The sequence below is a fragment of the Varroa jacobsoni genome, unplaced genomic scaffold (genome assembly GCF_002532875.2).
Source record: "Varroa jacobsoni isolate VJ856 unplaced genomic scaffold, vjacob_1.0 scaffold_949, whole genome shotgun sequence".
Classification (NCBI taxonomy): domain Eukaryota; kingdom Metazoa; phylum Arthropoda; class Arachnida; order Mesostigmata; family Varroidae; genus Varroa; species Varroa jacobsoni.
Window position 1 is genome coordinate 208,648 of NW_019213851.1, and position 20,229 is coordinate 228,876.

The 20,229-nt window shown below is 41.9% G+C and overlaps 2 protein-coding genes across 7 annotated transcripts in view; both read right to left on the reverse strand.

Moving 5' to 3' along the window:
* Positions 1 to 20,229, reverse strand: part of LOC111265259 (uncharacterized) — a 102,206-nt gene that overhangs the window by 17,820 nt on the left and 64,157 nt on the right. The window contains exon 1 of one of the 4 annotated variants that reach the window (XM_022841774.2): positions 12,916 to 13,022. The exons of the other annotated variants lie outside the window; for them this stretch is intronic. The gene's annotated coding sequence lies outside the window, so the exon portion shown is untranslated. Of the gene's footprint in view, positions 1 to 12,915; positions 13,023 to 20,229 lie in introns of those variants that run through there. 4 annotated transcript variants of the gene reach the window in all.
* The window catches only part of LOC147752839 (uncharacterized), a 55,055-nt gene continuing 54,684 nt past the window's right edge, over positions 19,859 to 20,229 (reverse strand). For all 3 annotated transcript variants that reach the window (XM_086970411.1, XM_086970413.1, XM_086970412.1), the window contains one exon: positions 19,859 to 20,206. The gene's annotated coding sequence lies outside the window, so the exon portion shown is untranslated. The remainder of the gene's footprint in view (positions 20,207 to 20,229) is intronic.

Below are 20,229 nucleotides of genomic sequence, written 5' to 3' on the forward strand. Positions count from 1 at the left end.
TCGATGCCAGTCGAATAGATAGTTACGGGTATATGGGCTGCACATGGGCCCCTGACCGGTCATGTCCACCATTGCGATTCCGAATCCCGGACTGTTGTATTTGTTGTTGAAGAGGTATCGTGTTAAATGTTAGCGGCGGCGTTGGCGAGTGCCCTGGTAATAGCCGGGGCAGCCACAGACGTATGCGTAGCTTTAAATCACCGTTTTCCGTGTGTTTATTAAACTTCGTTTCCTCAGTCAGTCCCATCAGTATTCATCATTGTTCATTGTCGAACGACTGTTAAAATGCCTTCTGTCCCTCAAGCCAAAGCCACTGGCGAAGATGGACCTTCGTCTGTAATAAAATTTATCTTGTGTAATTTTGCCTGCTGCCCCGCTGCCCGGAGACAAAAAATGGACAGAACTGAATAGACTATTTTAGCTGAAATAGTCAAAATTGTTGAATAATTTTCCGCTACCACCGTCAAGTGACCACCAACGGAACCGCTTACCTAGACTGTAAAAATAACAACGCGACGCATGATGCAACAGGATGGTTGCCCCTTATTTTGGAGAAGGCTGTAGGTGAATATAGAATTTCTTTTTAGAAAGGCTAACTTCATGGGCTTTGGTTGGTCTTATGCGTGGAACCTAGTTTGATTCTCAGATGTTTACGGCTCATACTTAGTAAGCTTCTGAAATTCAAAAAGCCGATCTTTTAGTTGCATTGTACGCATAACAGATAGGTGCATTTTGAGTCTACTCAGCTGCAGATGTTACCGTGAGATCTGCTTTGTAACTACATAGATAGCTTCATAACAATAGTTTACCACCAGGTAGCGCTGGGAAATTTTGTGCTTGGTTTTTTTCATATGTCTCATTGGTCTCCGACCCATTGAATGCAAGCACCGTAAACCTTTTACCCGGCTCCAGTTGTCAAGTCTGTCATGACTGACTCGAAGGTTTAAGCACATACCACTTATAATCACAAACTATATACTATATGTTATTGATAAATTATCTCCGCATTTTAGTTTCTATTGACATACTAACTTTCGTACGAATTGTTTCGTCACAAACAATGTTACATGCCAATGACCTAGGGTCGAAAAACGGGTTGAGTTATCTTCGTCTATTATGGCCTATATATATACTTTCATCTTTTCAAATGAAAGATTGATGGTGAAATTTTCACAGCTCACACGGGATAAACGGTCTTTTAGCTTTATGTCGTTGCGTGTCTCTACCTATCTGCTAACCTGTTCTTAAACATCGACAAGCGTCGATACGCGTTCGGCTTCAGAGTGTTAAATTCAAGCTTGACCACAATTACTTTTTGCCTCGAATCGGACGATTATACAAAGCGGGTACAGATTCGTCGTCGTGGCCACCGGTAGTCAGGACGAAGCTGCTTTTGACAATCGGTGACGACAAATCTGTCCCTATCGTCGCTCGCGTCGTTACAACTCTCTTCGTTATTGTTGCTCCATTGGACGCTGGTCGAAGCAAACAGCAAACACTAGAAAACACCGACCTACTTCGAGCTTCCCATGAAAATGAACGGACCACTAATTTACAAGCCGTGCACTACCCAAACCCATAGCAAAACTAGCATCCACCAATAGGTGACTGCCTGCAAAAAAATCCAAAATCGCAGCTAAAACCACCGTGCACGCGCTTTGTATTTAGACCGCACCTTATTATCCTCTAACTATTGGTGAACTAGAGTCACAACTGGTGTACAGCTAGGTAATTTCTGCAAGTAGAGTGATACGCAAGTCAACGGGCCAATACACTGCCTCATTACAGGTGTTGAACGGGCTTTAATGCAGAACGTGTTAACAAACAACATGTCCAATGGAGACCCTCCAGCCCCCTTTCCTCCCGCCGGCCCGTCCCAATATACATATAATGGAGAAAAGATAATGATAATTGCTGCGGTGTGCCCCGGCATCATTTCATTGTAAGCAAACGCGAACCCTGCAAGCCATGAATGAACCTGCAATACCTCAACAAGTATTGCTGCTATTTCGCCCCCCTTTTTCGCTATTTGTCCCTATTCCTTGTGCGTGCCGTCAGCGCTGAACTATGCTTAGGACAAACCCTTCCACTGTTTTACCTTGAGCATGTTCGTCTTCGCGTTCGTTGGCGTCGTTGTTTTGCTCCTCTCCGCCCGTCCTCCTGAAGTTGCTCCTGTGTTACTTATTCTAACCAAGCTGACCTATCCATGAACTTGTATCTGGCAATCCATCTACGTGTCGAATGTAGTCATAGATAGTCAGGGCAAACCAGCTTCTCAATGTTGGTAATCATGAGTCATTAACACAACGAAAAAGAAAAGCGTTCACCAGCCCGTCGAGGGAAGGATAGGTTGCTTCTTTATTTGCCTATACGCTACACTACAGAGAAACGCGCAAATCGCTTTGAGGTGAACATGAAATGTATGATGTATTTAATGTAACACGGTGGTTTCGACTGTAACGGCCGTTCTGATATCGTATCTGCCTCATAAAATATTGTAATCCCAATAGTCGTAAAATTAGCGTAAGTAAATACCATCATTTACGCGTTTTGCCGCCACCGTCGCCACTATCCTGACACCTACGAGGCTCGGTAGAGGCAACGCAAACGCAATAGCCCAACCCTGTGTATGTATGTATGTACATAGTACTGCTACATGAACAAATGATGTGCAATGTGTAAACAATGAATACCCGTCTCACACTGTAGCGTAGCATGTCTTCAGTGATTGTTCTGTGTTGGCAGGGGCTCCGGAACAGTCTTCGAGCTTCGCTCACTCGCTTGCCTGACCAACCGTTGCCCACGGTTCTATCCAAACCAAACTACAGTCGGTCGGTGCCGTTTGCCACCTGCATTCGGCTGTACGTTTTTTCCTCTACTGAAGCGCTCACGTACAAAGTTTTACCAAGAGGTCAGAATCAATCCATGTGTCTGGGTTTTTGATATTATTTATTATTATATATACGTAGTATCGCACGTCTGGTAAAAACGACCAACTACCGGTTTCCTGGGTATTATCCTGATCGGGATGCTGAAGAAAGGGAGACAGGGCAAGAGGCAGCGTATTTCGGGCAGCATTTGTTTGTTCTCCGTCTTGAGGTTGCATTTTGTCTTCGCTCCATAATGATCCACCGCGTTCCGGTCTGGATTGTTGATGCTGCTGTTCCTGTATTCACTAGCGACCTCACGTTTCATCAACACCAACTATCCCCTTCAATTATTCCACTTTTTATGTACATATATATAAGGAGCCCGGACAAACCGGAAAAAGAACTGAATGGAGCATAATGTAAAAAGGGTACAGTTACCCACCATCATTGTTCTTTACAAGAATTTTTGAGCAAAAAAGTAAACAAAGATAAATACAGCTTTATCAACAAGCTTGTAGATAACGTGGAACTAGTAGTGCGTCACTAAAGTCGCAGCATCACGAAACGTACGTGTCTGACTATGCTCAATTGAAGGCATGAGTATACAAAGACCGTATTCGGTAATAGCCTATTGAATATGATGAAGTAATAGCGATTCTTCCAGTGGTTTACTTCCAGTGGTTTACCTACCGTACTTATTCGCTCACAGACCAGAATGACGCTGAGAAAAACGTGGAAATGGGATCGTAATTTTGAATTTCATTGAAGCATCTCTATTATAGAAGGCAGAGACAACGTAAAACCTATTTCTCATCCGTGCACTTAACTCGATCGTTGTATAGCGTTAATGATTCTATATGCGCTGCTTCGATTGAGTCTTACGACGAAGCTTTATCCATACTAAAAAGACACTGAAATCGTATAAGAGGAAACCATAGCGATTCATACGAGTTCAGCTCATCTAACCTGGCTCTATACTTATAATCACGTTCACTGTTTACCACATATGTACAGTAGATAATAATTTTTTAAATATACCAAAATAATTTCTAGCGAATAGGTATAACCTCTCGCTCGCTCGCTCGTTCGTGTCTCACTGATTCGTCAGTGGCAATAGTACTCAGTGAGGAACCGTGCTATAGAGGAGGCCCGCGAACAGCTTAAGATACCATTATTAGAAAATTATATACGCAACAATTGAACGTACGTTTCTTGGTCTACTGACACTTGACTAGATTTACGACACGTCTATTTGAAAAGCAGTTTTGTAAATTGTTTCTTTGATCGCTAACGTTGCTTTACGGTGTCGTTACGAGCCTCGAGGATGCTCGGAAACACCGGTGGCATTTTTAAATTGAAGTAGAAAAGATTCGCCGAAAAATTACGGCTGTATCATGATTAAATTTTAAAAAGTAAATAGTATCTCATCAGATACAAATTATCAACTTCTGTTGACGACTGTCGCTACGCCTGCCACTCAGCTCTGATCAGATCGGACGTCTCATTCACCAGCAGAGTTTGTATCATTTGCGTGACTCAGTCTCGTCTCTGACAGCATCATCGATATACAGTGGGTCAGTTGAGAAAGAGGCTTTCTATTGGCTTCGTTATGATTTGACTTCTGCGTTTACTTCCGATATTCACATTCCGTCATCTGGACCTTCCTTTTCTATGAAAAAGTTCGTCGGTAAAAAAAAGTAAGATCTTAACGGTTAAAATCGTAGCAGATATCGACTAGAACAGCCACAACGAAACTTTCGTATCTGAAATTACTATCAGATTCGCATGTATCTATATACATAGTGAAAACAGGCTTTTGCACTACGCCAGCTCGTATTCTTTCCATTTTATCCGACTTCCGAGACTAACTTCAGTAGGCAAAAAAAAGATTTGCAACAAGCAACGAGGCGACAAATCGGTGACGCCCTTCTCTATAGGAACAACTGCTGTTAGACAAAAAAAAACCGTAGTATTTCAGTAACCGAGCCAATAGGGGGACGGTAATGCACGACAGAAACGAGGTGCTCGTGTGAGAGACGGAACCAAAAAGAATAGGACGAACGTAGAACTGGACGGCAGCAGTCCAAAGGCATGATGATTTTCGCCATCACTTGCCCTTGACGGACGCTGTTCATTCAAAGGAACGGAACGATCTCTGTAAAGCTAAGACGCTACTACTAGTCGGGCGTGGCAAGGTTAGCCTGAAACGTTCACTCAGAACAAATCATATCTCGAAGGCAAACCTTGAGGGAGTACACAACGTTATCATAACTGCTGTCATGATATAAACTCATAAAACTTGAAGTATATGAATACTTTCACCTGCCATTCTATATGTATGGATTGATTCAGCAGCATATTTCTCACCTGAACTTTTCGTGTCACTAAGGTATCACATTGTCGTCCGAAAATGACTACTTTCTCTTTGGCGAACTGGCCCACTCCCATGGGGCCTAATAGCGACATTTGTGACAACTCTCTGAATTGACTAAAGTGGACTCTGGAAATATTGCTGATCAGGGACGGCAGTAACTAGTAGTATGAACTCGACAAAGAAATTTTGCCTAACCATCAATTCGATGTACCAACTGTGGGATACTAGGACATAGATGATCCTCTGTTGCTCGCCCATCGTTGTTAAAGCATCGTCCTGTCGTTTCATTCTATCGATGGGTAATATGTTCTTCTTGGGTCAATTATTGCTCGCGTCACGCTACGCCTATTCTTAACTCATCGTTAACGATTTCGATGAGCAAACAGACGACGGCTTTCTTATCCGTCTGCCCATCAGACCCGATCGACAATGTTTCTTTTAAAGTTCTGAGCGGCTTGCAACAGCCGCCGCGTTGTCGTTGCGAGTACTTTGTACCGTAATATTGCATGTGCTGGCTGCATTACTAGACCTCGAAGGCATATACAGTATGTCTTACCCCCTAGTAAGAAGTCGACCCCCATTATGAGTAGAAATGTGTTCAGATATGCGCTTCAATGGCGCAAGGCTTGCTTTCCTCCTCGTTAGAAGAGTGCTCCACGGCTTTATGGACAGTTATTTTACCTATATACAAATTATTCTATCCGAAGTCCAACGCAGGTTCTATTGTTAAGAAGTAAATTATAAAGACAGACCAACTTTCATTTTGTCAGCTTTATTAATAGCTCTCTTAATGCCTTTGTGACTGTAGTATACCGTCAAGCGATGTGATGCCATCACTGTTGTTCATCTGGTAAAACGTTTGTGAGGGATACTGGAATACAAGATATACTTATTGCCTTCTAATTTTTAATGGCGCTATACAACGGAGAGAAAGCTCAGTTGAATATCGCGCTAATCATCAATATAATCTCGCTACAGATGACTCGTTTTTATTATAAATTACACAATTCTGATACAGTTAAAGAGAACGTTCTGATCTAACGGCCTACAAAGCCACACGTACGTGTGATAACACATGTCTGTAATGGTTGTTAAAATCCCCTAACGTTGCTAGCTTCACCAACATTGACAACATCGTACATTGAAATAGACCTATAGACATACACTCATGCAATGAAAACCCCATATAAGCAAGTCTACGATTACGAAGTGCCCATGCTAATGTAATACAGAGGTAAAGAAATAATTCTTTACATGGACATGGACCAGCGATAGAATAACAATGACCTATTGTATTCCTGGTAGGACAAAGTTGCTCGATATGATAAAAGTCTTTGTAGTCGAGCGCAGAAAAGATCTACTATTCTTGATAGAGCCTATATAATACCCGATAATAATTAGTAACTTTGCACGCCAGTTTATTAGCTGGCCCTAATGGATGTATTTACTTGAACTAAAAGTTCATTTTCACAGTCCCTGTGAACATATAAAGAGGTCTTTCCTCAAGTATAAACAACCGAGGATTGAATATTATCGCACGATACTACTTAGTAAAATACATGCATGACGCTGGTAGCAAGAAAGGGCATCCAGCAGCAGCAGCAGTTACGTAGTATTACTCAGCGTTCGAACATGTTTTCTTTTAGCAGATATGAGGATATTACGCCTTTCTTTTGCCAAAACTTAAAGTCTCCTTTTATTCTAAAGCACTATGCGTCTTCATCAGAGTGCCCAGCTGAGATATTATTTCTCCGAAGTTACCAAAAGGCTCTTATCCAGTACACATACAAGTCCCTTGCTAGGCCGCGGCCTGACCATTGCATTTCACCGTTACGCTATCCTCGAGCCAATTGCTGTTACTACATTTGCTTCAAGCGTCGTCGATAAACTGGCCCCCGTTGCTGCGGGTTAGCCGGATCGCTGATGAAGGAGCTGATCAGGTAGGCTGACAACAGCCAAAGCGTTTGTCAAGGGTGGCTTCTGTTGGATGGCCTGTTCTCCTTGCTACGCTTATAGAACACGCTATTGCCATCGCCGGCATTATCGCTTCACTTACTGCTACTACTCCATTATGGCTATGGCTGTCTATTTAATTTTCCAACGCTGTCAGCCTCGCCGTTGCGCGGCGTTGTTCATCATAGGCGCCACTGTGCTGAATCGCTTCTCGATCGGGGTTCGGGCCGCTACGGGCTTCTTGGCACTAAGACAACAACAACAAAATGGAAGACGTCGAGGCGGCGGTTGGATACGATGCTTCGAACGCCTAATGGAAAAAGAGCCGCAGGTATGTGCCTCAGCAGTACAGTTCTTAAGCACCTACTTGCTAAATATATGTAAAAGGTTGACACAGTGGTATAGAAAGAGTCAGAGAGAGCGAGCGCATATACGTGTATATACATATATATATATATATATATGCTGCGTAAGCTAGTAGTAGTCATAACCGGTAAAAGGACCGTTTGCGCAGTATATGGCCAACCTGGCGTCGCCTGTTCAGCTTTCCCCGAGCAGTCTGCACAGTAATTCGGTGCCGCGTGCTTCGGGTCCCGGGCAACTGCTACTGCTGCTGCTGCTGTTGCCATGTGCTGGCTATTGCTAGGGCAGTTTCTTCCTCCGAAGTATCCTCGTTCTACTAGTATCGTCGGAATGATCGGGATCGATTGGGCAGATGATGTTTCATGAAGTGACGATGATGCTGGCTTGGGCCCGAATGAGCCATTTGTTGCTTTTTCTAATAGTGTTGCTTTTTTTCTTACATGATCGAGCACCGATGGCTTAGCTAGTTCGAACGGCGGCTGCAGCTAAAGGATTTCCTAAACACCCCTGGTGGACCATTCAATCCACGAAGGTCAATAAGGACCCACCGACGATTGCTCTACGACTGCCTTTTTCGGCTGGCCATCTTCGAGACTTCACTGGCTGCCGATGGCTATCTGAGTGACGGAAAGCACGAGATTTGTCCTCGCTTTTCGATGCCCCTCTTCGTTGACAAGGAATCGATTTAATCTGAGGCTGAAACGAGTCTCGACACAACCAGGTTCTAAGCGTACTACGCTACGGCCACTCGCATCACCATTTCGAAAACGAGGCGAGTTTACGTACAGGATTTGCGCGATGACACGTAACGCAGTACGCCTGGATAGATAGATAGATAGATCGCTCGTGCCGTAAAATAGCGGTCGTTTGTTGCCGGTAGTAGCATAACCCAAAACGTGGGCAATAACCTTGACATGAACTGAACGAAAATTTGTCTATGTAAACAATATGCATCTACAAACCTATTCAAATTGCGAGCTCATATTATTCTCCGGAATAGCTTACATGCATTTTTCGCAAATGTAAGAAGACCGATAACTTCTAGCTGGCATCAGTTAACGGTCTATAATTTAGCCAATACTTGCACTGAAAAGGGCCGCTGGATTATTGGCGACCATTTTCTCATTGCGACCCGCTGTTGAGAGGCCAATCATTTTAGCTTATAGTGAATTGATATTCCGGGCGCAGCTGTTCGACGTTGTAAGCAGATCCTAGGATAGGATCCAGCGCCTGCTCTCATGGTGTTCTCGACTTAAAAAGTGTGCTCCAAATGAGCCAATGTAAGTTGACAGAAGCTCATTTTCTTGACAGAAGCAAATGTATCATGGTATTATTGTAACGTTCCGCGCGTGTATTGTTATCCTGTAGGCGATTTGATCCCGGTGCCTGCCAGCCCGCATCATGTAATCTTACCGTAACGAGATGACATCTGAGTGGATGACGATCACACGATAGTATCGTCGGATATACCCGTTAGTTCCCCTTTGATCGGTCTGTTATGAAACAGTCTCCTCGATAATCTGCTATGATTTCGTTTTGCTGTACACCATACAATTGGATGTCAAAATTTGCGTGAGAATAAATCTCATAATAATTAGAAAGTAACGGCCTCATTAGTGTGCACCTTGAGACAATGTATAAAACAGTAGAATATTTGTATTAATCCTATTACATGGGTTGAGAAGGACCAGATTTAAGGGGCAACTACTTTAATTATGCTACACGCGGCAACATTTCTAGGCTCTTGCTTATTCCGTCAATGGTCAACTTAACGAGACCGTTGCTTGTCCGCACGAACTTTGCAATGTCTCCAGCAAACAGATTCCGTTTGCTATAACCAGTTATCTTAACCTTGGCAACAGGCAGACTTTACCCCCTCCTAAACACCTCCAGACTGTATCTTAGCTTAGAATGAATTTTGCTATATGTTGTTTATTTGACCACGGTCTGCTTGCAATGTTCTTATTCGTTACTATCGTACGATATGAGCCCCATTCTATTAACATGCCCACGCAGCCGCGAAGCTGGCTAGATTTTCAGATAGGGAAGCGAAACTATTCGAAACGACGTAATTTATCTGTACTTTAAGAATACGTACTGTAGATTACATGATGTGTTATTCTCGATAGTTTATTTAGTCACTCCTCATGGGTCTTTACGGTGCCGCACTAGTAGATTCTACACCTCGGCTTTTATCATCAGAAACGTGTCATTATAGGTAAAATCGTTCAATACGGTTACGTTTATGACTTAACGGGTGCTATTAGCTGATTTGTACGTAGAAAACGTCCTTTGCTTTTGACGGCGGAAAGCGTTTGTCAGCGAACTGGCTTCAAAGACCTGATTTAAGCGAAAAGTTAGCTTCTCTTCATGTACATTTATATATTCGAGCAACATGGTAAAAAATCGTAAAATAACAACAACAAAAGTAGCTTATTTATCTAAATAAAAATTTTAACGATTAACAGTTGGCGGAGCATCCGCTATCGACATAAACTGCACACGCACTTATAGCTAGATGTTATCAATATATTTGAAAATTAACATTCATAAATTTCAGGTAGAAGCGATAGTTGACCGAGAACAAAACAACTAATATAATCAAAATTATATTAACCATAGGAAAAATAAAAAGAATGGTGTTTTTTTTGTAACTTTTGTGTAAGCGTCTGGCTGAATGATGATTCCGTCTGCAATTTGACAATATTACTAATGATCTTCCGGTGATGCTATTTGTTTGATGCACCGCCGGCCGAATGTCCGTCTGTTGTCTGCTAAACACCGCCACCTGCTGCCGTTACTTCTGCTTTAGCTTGCGTTTTCCTTTGCTGTCCAGGACTGTCGAACAAAACTCACTGCAAATGCTCAAAACTGTTTTCAAGAAGTTAACGTCACATGGGTATGTAACGTTTATCTATAGCCTCTCGGCACGGCAAGAGGTTCCTCCTCTATTCTCCTTTCAATGTTGCGTCATCAACAAGTTCACATTTTTTTTAAAGGAGACCCTTCGTACCATCCCGTCGTCAATATTAAGCAGATAATCTTTGTTGACAAGGGCGAGCAGACGTTCCGTTCAGTGTGACACGACAGCTCAAAAGGGCGCTTTGTGCTGAAACAATTGAGCTTAGTGACCCGCGTGCTACGGTAAAGCTCAGTCGTGTTAATAACGGCACGTTCGAGGCTCAGACGGTGCTCGCAACCACCACCGCAATGGGGTTTGTTGACAAAAGCTGATGTCAAACTGAAGCTGGGCCTAAGAAAGAGGCTAACACTAGCAAATGAATTTTATTTAGCATAAAATTCCCGAATAGTACGATGTATAACCTTGCTTAGATTCTTGTATTAAGCCTATGTACAGGGCTCATATACACGTACAATATTATATAACGTTAGCTTTCTTAGAGTTCATTTTTAGTTCACCTGGTAGGTCTAATTTTTGAGAAAATTCAGCTTATAAAAGAAACAAAAATGATATGTTTGCTTGAAACACCGGTATTATTACGCGTGGTTCCATTTACCTAGTGTAATTTTAGAATTACAAGAGATTATCATTTCAAATAGTGAAATAGGGCAGACGCAACACATTATAGCCCTGTACTGCCTCGTTCAGTTTTCACGGGGCAAAATATCATGCTTCGTTAGGGAAGGTAAAGGAAAGCCATTAGACAATAGACGATGGGGAATGACGAACGCAATACGCCCTATTCGTTGAATTGAACTCTACACCGACAAACACCGGCGTTGCACCCGACGGGGCGTTCGGCTTTGACCCTTTGTGTTCCATGCGGATATAAAATGATATATATATAAAGAAAAAAAATTCTATTAACAATATGTAAAAAAGATATGACTGCAGCGCACTAGAGAGCAAGTTACGACTTCTAATGAATGTCTGCTATTTCTTTGACGGCTGAGAGTCCTAGGCCAGATTTAGACATTATTTCTGTTATAATTAAGCTTCCAGCAGACTCATTTTCTACAGTTGATCTCATAGTCTCTTAATAGCACTCAAAGCAATAGCTATAATTAGAGTGCTAGAAAGATCACTGAGGTTATTGCACTCTCGTATAGTTTGACTTCACTGCCATAATTCCCGATAGATGTAACTGATATTGCACATAATAATGATTTAAAGCCCAAGAGATATCAAAAACCGTTTTCAACAAAAAAAAAAGTCCGACAAACTGCTTCGAAGCTTGCTCAAATAAAAAACTACGTAGGCGGTCAGATAATAATTGGGACTAAGGTTTGAGGTTGCATTGACGACAGCCTAACGTAGATGCATAAGGGGGGCGCTTCTGCAGATATATATGAACCGAATTCTTTTTATATCTACATACTCAGTGGAAAACATACACATTTTACTAATTTACTGGCATTGGCTGTCGATCGTTGTCAAAATGCGCGAACCCACATACTTCATAGCACCACCATTACGGCAGGACGGCTTCAAGGAACATATCCCTTAAACCGGCTGTGTCACGATTCTTCGCTAATTACTATCATAGACTTTGTTAGTTTTTTAAGGACGAAGAATCCTTTTGGCAATGCTGTAGCATAATTAGGACGTCGTTCTCTCTCAAACGGGCAATATTTTATTGTTTAATGAGCAGTAAGCGTCGTTCTTTAGTGATTATTTATTGCAGCATTTATCTAGAATTTGTCTAGTGTTGTTTGCTGGTTTCACTGAATTGTTACTCCAATAACAGGACGAAAAGAAGTAGTTCTTCAATAAAGCGTACCACCGAACCACTCAGATGGCTGACGGAAGCCGAGTAGTAAACTACCTATGCTTCACTGAACACGCACACGTTATGACTATTGAGGCCTGTCTCCGTTCCAGTGACATGCGGAGACTCGCTGTATATGAATGAGAGTCGTTCAGGTAGAGGTCAATGCCAATTCATTGTTAATTGTTCGCGTATGAGCCTGACCGCAAACTTACATCGATCACGAATCGGACATTGTTGCTATTATAAAGGTTATCATCCGCTTAGTCACGACGCTTTACCGATAACGGTACTGTCGTCTTGTTCATGCATCTAATTACTTATTTTAAAAACGAAAAAACAATCACCGCTGTTAGTGCATAATAATAAGTATGAATTATCTATCTATTTTTGTTTATCAATTAGCTTTATGGTAAAACGAAGACGTGTACTATTATATTAGGCATTTGTGTCGCAAATTGATTTAGGATTGAATCCGATCTTTGGTGTTTAAACTAATTTTTGCAAGGCTCTGTAATTAGATAACAATTTGTACCTTATCGTAAAAAAATTTCATCTTCGGCTAGAAAATCCGCTTAAGGGTTTACCCGTACTAAGGGCATGAAGTCAATGTGTATGTGCTTACCGTTGATCCATACAGTGCTATGCGCATCCTGTCCTGCTATACCCTATAGCAGTGTTCCTTCCACATTTTCAGTACAGAGGACGTCTATTTTCCGACAGTTTATGACCGTCGACCCTAGGCCTCATCAAAGCCACAGCAGACGACAACAATAGAAAAAAAAAAACAGCTAAAAATTTTGCATTCATTATCGCCAGTTGTTACCGAGCAAACGACAGCGATTTCAGCAACAGCAGCCGACGCAGCGTCGGCAACAACAACAACAATAATAATAATAATAATAATAATATTAATTTCAATGTAACTTTGTGACAGTAAATTTGCGCTTATCTTCTGTAACAGAATCCACCTGCTCTTATTGGTGGCCGGTTAGTGACCTCCTCAAGCAACAGCCAAGAATATGCCACCCGCAGGCCGAATAGGTACAGGCCGTACCAGATGTAACGAAAGGATCAGGTGCCTAAAATCGTCTCTGTTGGAACCATCCGTTGTGGTTGTTACTGTTGTTAGAAATACTTTGAGGTAAACGTAACTTGCAAAGCAAAGTTGATGACCCTAATACCGACAGCGCAAATTCAGAGAGCTGGTTGTTTTCGAAGATGCTGACTGAATGACTCGAAGGTAAGTTGCCAAATCAACGGTACAGCAGATGCATAGTCCTCGCACAGGAAAGAGAAAAGCCGCAGGCTTTCCGTTACAGGTCGTACCGGTACTCTTAGTGTTATAATATGGAAACGATCATTTCCTATCCGTCGGCATCGAGGTAAATTATGGAGGTCTCTGTCCAGCTTCAAAACTGAGAAGACATCTTCTTGAGTAAATATTACCGCGTGTAATGATTTATGCTATAAATGAAACGGTTTAGGTAATAGATTAGTCAACTTAATGTCGTTCGGTGATGCTGGTTCTTTTGTGCGACTTTTTTTTATGTGGCTTGGGAAGAGGATGGAATTGACGGTAACGAGCAGATCTTTTTGTAGAATCATCAACGTCTTCGCTGGTTTCTACTTACATTTATTACTTCTTCCGCCTGCCTTCTACTAGCAGCACCACTTATTTTTTGTTCTGTGTTCCATAGTGGGAGTGAATGCTTGACAATGCCGTTTCATCTAAGGTTAAAGGGATCGTAATCAAAGCACTCTGAAGCTCCGAAAGCCTCGTGGCTGCGCAAGAGCCCTTTTATCGAGGTGCAGAACGGCTTTTGTGATTTTAAGGCATTGTGAAGAGCTTCAAAGCGAGCTTCATAGCCCTACGTAGCAGAAAAAACGCCATTGAAATAGCCCCTGCGCTTAAGTTCTTGTCAGATTTAAGATACCAGATATGTTACAAGTTCACACATACACTACGCCTTCACTTGAATTAAGCCCATCACAATGGTATTACCAGTAGGTACAAAACATACCACCGCAACGCAGGGCAGCACCAGTCCCGTTTTTTGCTCTGAACTTATTTTCAGTGGTTCATTATAATAGAACATAGAGCTAAATCTGGTAAATCAGGTAATAAAATTTGGCGGCTTTTGCTATACTGCTGCTAATACGAAATGCTAGGATTGGGTCCAACAATGCCTGTTTTATAATAATGAAATGGTTTTTCTTACCGCAACTAAAATTGTTTAATGATGTTTGTCAATGGAAGGGGTAAATATGAAAAAAACAGGCGGTCAGATCTGTATAAAAAGCTAAATTTTAGCCACCATTCGAGAACTGCATGGGAACGATACGTGACAATGATAGCTAATGGAAACTTTTCCTTCCGTCTTGGAGTTCCTGCTGTGCGGCCTATTATAGCTTTTCGTGGATAGATTATACGCGTGTGCGTATATAGGTGTGTGATTTCAGATGCTGCGAAGCGTAGCGGCCCAAAAACTACATTGATTTTGAGCACCATTCCGTGTTGTTCTAATTGAGAGAAAACATACCCGATGGTGACACAAGTTTGCAGTCATACGGAAATCTGTATATCAATATAGCTAGTTATGACGATGAATAAATTCTGAAAAAACTTCACAAACCAAAAACGAGTGCTATTATCGTGAAGGGTTGAACATTCACAGGAAAGAAAGTTTTTTGAGTATGGCAGACAATTTTACCCATTCGCGTTGTCTTTTTTCGAAATTCGCGCCAAACGACGGACGGGCAACATTGTCATTCTCTCCCACACGTTTGCAAGATTAACGTTGGGAATCCTACGAATTTCGTAGGAGACACATCGCTAGCTTTAAGGGAAGAAAAAACAGATTTGGGCACTGCTTCCATAGTTCTTTTTTCAGAATGTGGGAGAACGTCCAGTATTATTATTTAGATATATATGTGTCGAGGTGCACGTCTTGTAAAACGTCAGCGTTTCCTTCACAGGATATTTCTCCTTTCGTAGGCCAGAATGACAATACCGATCGTTTCACCGAGCCAACCTGTGAAGCCAGAGAGCTTCCCAACAAATATTCATTTGCAACTATCCTCCCTGAAGACGTTTGTCACGGAGTTTGTCATAGCTGCAACTATAGTAACATAGATAAAATGGCATGAAATATAGTAGGGAAGTTGCTGAAAGTGCGCTTTACTCAACACGCGGCGCATGCGCAATAAAAAAATTATTAGGTCGTCATGATTATCACCATCTTATATAACACTTCTGTTCATCTGGACTTATATGAGGGGGAGTCCATCCAATACATAGAAATAATCGTATAACATACTTCAAAAGCCTAAAGCTATGTCTTTAATTTTTGAATGAATGGCTTTACTTGAATTATAACAGGCACATTTAACACAATAGACGTTCATGTTAAATATACTGAATATGTCTCGATGTATTCTCCAGTCATGAGCAAAGGGCGAGGCAGAGTCATAAAGTTTTTACCAAAAAAATACATCTTATACCCATAAATGTTGGCAGAAACAAGTCCTTTCTTCTAACAGTTGATAACATTGAAAATACATTTCACAGCACGTGAGTCGTATCGCAATAAGGGCCTTTTTAAAAACGTTCGGTCGGTAGATGGTTCTGTTTTTCACGCAAATTCTTGACTCAAGCGTCAGCTGGACATGAACTTCCGGACACAGTGGAGTGATATCAAGCATTCAGAAAACTATAATACGCCTGAAGCTTCAATGCAATTTTACTCTCATTGACTCGTTGAAATAGACATTTTATGTATATGGAATAATTCATAATGTCAGTAACCGTGAAGAGCACCGCGTTGATTTAGTAATTCAGATGCTATAATCATGCTTTTTTATCATAGATTTTTTTGCTATAGCTAGCGTCGTCTGTCCTCCTAGCTATCTCGCTAGGATCACGGTGGAACTTCTTTCTATGTAGATTTTTCCGTCACGTAATTTGCTGACGTCGTTTCGATCGAAATACAGACAGTAGACAACTACTGCGACAGGACGCCTGACTCACTTCAGAGAAATGCCAATTAAGTAAAACCACTCCTGGGGTGCATTAAGTTAACGTCTCACTCACTCACGGTTTCTGAGGTTACATCAATATGCCTCGCTAATGTTCGCATTCGCACGATCGCAGAAGGATCAAGCTATTCTTTTTTTTTAAAGGATGGTTCGCTGTAGCTTCCGGCGTTACCGGACGGTCGGCTGCTATTTCAATCGCTCGGTGTTAGGCTGTTTTACAAGCTGAAAAATATACAAATACACAAATATCTACTTGGCGACATCCCACCTTTCCTAATTCCTTTATATATATATATGGGTGTGTGTAGAGGAACTAGACGTACTGCGAAAAGATAGAACGTCTAAGACTTTCTGCGTTGCTGAATACAGTAATCTTGGATTATAGTACGTAATGCACTATTATTATAGCGTATTAAATCGCCGGGTGTCACCGGATGTCATGGGTATTTGCCGCTTTTAGAGGCGTAACAGGCCGGTATGGCTATGATGCTGGAGCCCGCTTTGGTGACTGATCATGTGATTGATGAGGGTTTCACGTAATGACTAAATCACACACATATGATATATATATATATATATATATATACAAACATTTAATCTTGCAGAACTAGTGGACTAATGGTGAAGTACGACAGTATAATTGAGCCTCGCATGAAATATCTATCTGAAACATTCGCGTGATAGATAAAGAACAAAATGTAGTAGACAATGGAGGGCAACGATAACCGTTTTAGGTCGTGCAGGCACATGGAAATTTACATTGTAGTCTCAAATTGTGGTGTCCTTTGCACGGACTTCAACAGTTTCGAGGATGTTATAAGATTGTTTCTATTCCGATTCTAAAACATGTCAACGCAGGACGTTCACTGTGAACACCTTGTTTAGCCACAAGATCTTGTAGGTAAAGGGGGATTTCGTATAATCGTTTAGCGAAGCTCTAGTTTACTATCAGTACTGTATAGCGATGATAAGTTAGTTGCGGCTGTGAATTGTTAACTTCGTTGAGTTCCATCTCCTGTATGTCCCGTCCTTGCAAGTATCTACGGTACAATGAATCTCTTTGTTTGGTAAACTATTTGGCTGCATAAACCAAAGTATGAACGGATTTTATCTGTAAGAAAATAAATCACTAATTACTACTACTTTACTCTGATTAGTAAATTGACTAATCACGAGCTGATTAGTCTCAGAAGGAGCAGAATAATCTGACTTTACCGAAAAAAGCGGTTGCCCGCAAATTTTCGCATCTGCGGGTAGATATGTTTGACGTAGCTAGCGTGAGGCGGCTGTACATGAATTAGACCAGCCATGATTAAGCTCTTCGATTCACTGGATGATTCGAATGATAGACTGAAAAAACCGCTAGATAGAATTGCTAGACGGACGCAGCTACAGATATAACGGCGTCTGAATACTCCTGCAATTAGGAGAAACGTGCTGACCCTATGTGTTTTAATTGCACGGTATATTCCCACCGTAAAGAGCTGGGGTTCGATTGCGCTTTTTTGACGGGATTTACTTTGCTAGGCGTCATCATTAAACGAGGCCCGTGAAGAGTCGTACAATTCGTTGTTGGAGCTTGTTTCCTACTTTAACTTTTGCACGTTCTTATAGACCGCTGTTAAGAACTGATTCTCAGCGAACTGCGAAAGACTCTGTTGAATGACAAGTTTGATTCTTCGCAGGGGTGCTGCAACGGACATCTTTGAGCAAATTGTACGCTGGCGCAGTGTTTTCAGTCAGAGGCAGGCACGAACGAGTCTGAACGAGCTACAGGTTCGTTCGGGCCTTTTTTTACTAGACGTTGCTTAACCGCAGAGCTAATTCTGCTGATATCAAGTGGAATAGACTATAAGTACCTTCAAAGCCAATTCAATGCTATCCAGACAAACAAGGAATCGTGGCGCAAAACACAGTCAATGACGTCTATAGAACGTGACAGTTCGAGGGTCGCGGCCACAGTCGTGGCGAGAAAGGGTTTGCTGTAAAAACTCGCGATTTCAATCGCGTCGGTAGCAGTAGGCTCAGAAGAAGCAACGCGTAAAAAATAGGAATAGTCGTCTCAGCTCAGGAGTTGTAATCGTGTAAACGATGACCTGATAGTGGCGCGTTGCAGCGGGCTGTTTCGTCGTGCCTGACAAACATTTCAGATTCTCAAGTCTTTTATTTCAGACAGACCGTCGGTTTAAAACGGAAGGTGTGAAAGAATCATCGCCAAACAAAGCAGCCATCAACTTGTTTATAGCGCATAATAAATTCATCTAGTTGATATTTGAGGGACGAAGTACATAGTACATAAATAAAAATGTCTCGGGAGAATTTTCTTTTTGAACTGTTTACTTCTAAATAATTTCCAGGATGTGCAAGGCGTTTTTTGTGCTTTTGCGGCTTTCTTTTCATTGCAAAAAAAAACGAAATTACGATGAAGCAAGAACGATCATGCAAGTCCAAGGCATTTGCTTCTTTAGAGAATCATACATGGAGGAGGTATTTCAAACACTATCGCTCGTTGGATATGAACTCCGTTGAAATAAACTCTGTTGATTTTTTTTTATGGCACACTGAGTTGCATCCTTGTTCCACACAGACACAGAGGCCGAGGATTAAAAAAAGTATATGGAAAGTTCATTGTCTGTTATGATATAGATTTATAAAGGCTAGCACGTCTGCGTGCAAAACACAGAAATGTAAATTTACTGTAGGTTCGTGCACGTTCATCAGCGATTCACAAAAAAGTGAACAGCCCCTCGCATTTCTTCTTTTACTTTACATCGCTCGTATCCAGTACATCCAGCGGCGGGCACAACTCGACACGCACGCTATGAACTGATGGGCCGGATGGACTGCAATAGAAACTTTGCACTAGCACAGACTGATTGGTAGGCCCGTACCTACGATACCATTACCTGGTCCACGAGCTACGAAGCCAATGAAGTTTCTTGTATTACATAAAAATAAAGCCACCAACAGTAAAATAAAATCATCATTAGGATAAAGTGCTGTTATTAGTGACAGCAATGATGATTATAACATTTATTTTTTGTTGTATCATTGACAAGCCAAATAGGTGCTGCTGTTGTGGTTGTTTTTTTCTGTTGACGCGATGCGGTGCGTTATTAGGATCCGTGGAAAATAACCGAAGCATCACTGGATACTTAGTTTCTTGTCCTTTTACCGTTCTCGATCGAGCGCCAGGGTTGTTGTCTCAGTTTCGAGAGCCGTGGAAAAATTCGCCCGTAGTTATTCTATGCGTTGCGTTACAGGTGCATATAACGCGAGAGGCAGCTGGCAACAGTTGCAGCGGTTTCACTGAGAGAATGCTCCCATAGTACTCCTGCACAAGAAGACGAAGGCAACAAACGCGTATAGACGGGTCTTCGACGCCACGATACGACGAAAATTCGACTACCGATGCTACGGTTCATCTCCAGACGCTTGCCCACTTGGGTTGATGACCACTACGCTGCCACCGCAGCCGCTACCGCTACTACGACAAAAAGACATTATTTTAAAATGAGATGTCATTATCATTACTTTATTTGTTTTTTTTTTACACGCATCATTATTATATTCTCATTCCAACGTAATGGATACAACTTCTATTATTATGGCTTGTCGAGCGAGTTTGTTGTTGCTAAAAAAGCTTGCCCCCCGTTTAGGCCGCATCACGAGCCCCGTTCTAGTTGTCCGACAATTTGCTAGCCTGCGTTGTACTCTGAAGTTGCGCAGCTTGAAAGCGTTCTAGTTTTGACCGCAAAATCACTTTACCAGCAGCGGCCGAACAGGGAAAAAGAAGTGATGCAAGGCGACGACGGCAACCGCTCAGAGGGAGACGTCAGAGGTGGAGGTGTCGGGCCGTCAAACGCTGATCGGAGCATCTAGCAATCATAAAGAATAAAGA